Here is a 2,592-nt window from a genome sequence, read left to right as displayed (position 1 = left end):
ATACACAAACAAAGTGGAAAACAAAGTATAATGTGGCTGTCGCCAGCCAAGCCCCTCGATGAATTCGGAAAAAAAAAACACAAACAAGTTATAGGAAACAAAACAAAATAAATAAAATATGATAGAATATTGTATAAGGTAAGTTTTAATTTTCCAGGATATTAACTTGGATTATCGGCTAGAGATCCAAATTCTGTATGATCCTTTGATTGAGTCAATAACACATAGTTTCTTAAAGAGCTTCGCATAACTGTTACCAATCTTTAGTCTTGATAGGGTGGTTTTGTTTAGAGGGTCCAAGATCCCAGTGCACCTACTACAAAAGTCTCATAGTAGACGTTTTATTGTGCTCTTGCTCTTGGTACCAGGTCACCATGGGAGAATATTTTTGAGCCTTCTCGTTCCTAGCTTTATCAGAGGCGTCTTATCACTCTCAAAAGGGATCGTCACGTCTATTATGGTAACTTCACCAGATTGCGATTATGGACTACTAGATCCGGTCTGAGGTCACCTGGAAAACCCAACGGCTTTTTGTTCCTTAAACTTGTCCCTAGATCATAGGGGAAGGCTTTTATCAGTCTCTCCAAGATCTTATTGTGTCTTTCCCTCATTAGGAAAGTATTTTGGTGTACAGGCGTTTAGTATATGTCCCAGAGTTTCTGGTTGGAGTTTGCACTTTCGACATTTTGTGTCCAATTGAGACTTCCCCACCCTTCTTGCCATCGTCTTGGTTGGTAAGATGTTAAGACGGGCTCTGATGGGAAACCTGTATTCCGCGAAAGACAAATACTTCCCATCCTGAATCCAGTCGCTACTGACTGGAGATTTATAATATGATGGAAAGCACGGCCTTGTCCTTAGCTTGTAGCATCTGGGAGAGTCTTGCTTGATGGGTTGTGTCTTGGTAGAGCTGTTAATGTCCATTATGTTTAGTGGGTTTGAGGTACCTTGATTGTTGTCCTTGGACGGTGAAGGATCCCCAGAAGTGATCTGATTAGGTGGACAAGGGGGTTTGAGTTATTGTTGTTGAGTTTACATTGAAAGAGATAAAGGGTATAAAGAGGACTGCATTAATGTTTTACAGAACCTTTCTAACAATTATAACTTATGGCCTCCTCTGAAGGAGGTTTGTTGGAGTTGGTTTATTGTAATGTCAGAAGGTGTGATAGTTCTTCCTTCTAGGGATAGGCTAGATAGAGTTTCATTTTGAGATGGTAGATCACATGAGGTAACTTGTGCCTCAGACAGCCAATTTGGGTTTTTCTTAAAAAGATGATCTTGTGCTACCGACTGTTTGGGCATTTTTTGTGCCAATTATTTCAGCCAATTTGATGTTGGAGGAGGGACCAAGGTGTTGTAATGCTGTTGGGCAGACCAAAGGTTTGATTGGATTATGATGCCTCCTGGTCTCTTTTGTCAGTGGCTTCAGCTGGATGTTGGGTTCTTGTGTGTTGACTGAGACTTCTCTTACAAATTCGCATTGAGATGAACTAATTGTTAAGCTGTCAGCTGTTCCTGTTACAGGGGTCTTGTGAGATAAATCCCTCAATCACTTCTCAATAAATCAAGTGATTAAACTTGAAGGAACGTTGAAAACCTTCTTGTCATTAAAATAGAAAGAGAAAGCTATACAAAATGGAAAATATAATGTAGCTGTTGCCAGCCTAACCCCCTATAGGAAAACCAGGAGGGATAACAGATACATAACCAACAAATACAGATAAAATAAGTCTTGAGTTTTAGAGGATACTTAATTATATGGTCAGCTGATAGCTCTTCCAGATTTTGTTTATTTGGTAACACATAGCTTTTTAAACAATTGGGTGTATTAGGACCAATCTTTAGTATTCTTTTTACTTGACAGGTCTCATGACTCAAGCACTCCCACTCATAAGCTGATATGCTGAGTAGTGATTGTGGCTTTTGTGAAATATACTTCCCATTCCTAGTTTGGACTCGTTCTACCACAACCCACATTTTTGTTTAATTGCAACGTATTGATCTGCATATATGTCAGTTAAGAGTACACTAGGCATATTATATGCAATGCCTACAATAGTTTGGGCTTCCAGATTATCATCATCGACCATATGGAAAGTACTACACACACAAAGAGTAGGTTCATCTAACTTTAAGATATTGTTTAAAAATTTATCATTGTTTATCTGAAAAATTATCCCCTATAAGGGGAAGTGGGCCACACTGGATGTACTGCAATACCAGGGACAACCCGTGGAGTGAGGGAAGCAAGCTTCACACACACTCCTAGTAGAAAAATTGGGATTAATAGCTTGAGGACGCATTATCCTCATTCGAGCTATTAAACTCGAAAGAACAGTTTCTTTCTACTTGATCTTAGCTGATAGGCGAGAAGCGATGCCTTCACAAACTTTTACAGCTGTTTTTATAGTTATACAATACAGTTTGCTCTTAGGGGACAAATAGTAGTGCTTTCAATGAATAGCTTTGTGAATTGTCATGTGTCAAGTCTTGTTTTGATTAAGAATATACACACATGCTTGTAACAATGTTGTATTCTTTATATTCACACATGTTGTTTTATATTGTGTATAGCATAGAAAAAGGTGTGGC

The 2,592-nt window shown here is 38.7% G+C and overlaps 1 non-coding gene across 1 annotated transcript; it reads right to left on the bottom strand.

The window, feature by feature from the left end:
* Nucleotides 1–2,187: 2,187 nt before the first annotated feature.
* Nucleotides 2,188–2,378, bottom strand: LOC121366109. The gene has a single exon (XR_005957123.1). It is a non-coding gene; the product is annotated as a U2 spliceosomal RNA (small nuclear RNA).
* Nucleotides 2,379–2,592: the final 214 nt, after the last annotated feature.

This window comes from Gigantopelta aegis, unplaced genomic scaffold (genome assembly GCF_016097555.1).
Source record: "Gigantopelta aegis isolate Gae_Host unplaced genomic scaffold, Gae_host_genome ctg4766_pilon_pilon, whole genome shotgun sequence".
Lineage (NCBI taxonomy): Eukaryota > Metazoa > Mollusca > Gastropoda > Neomphalida > Peltospiridae > Gigantopelta > Gigantopelta aegis.
This window is presented reverse-complemented; position numbering and strand designations above follow the sequence as displayed.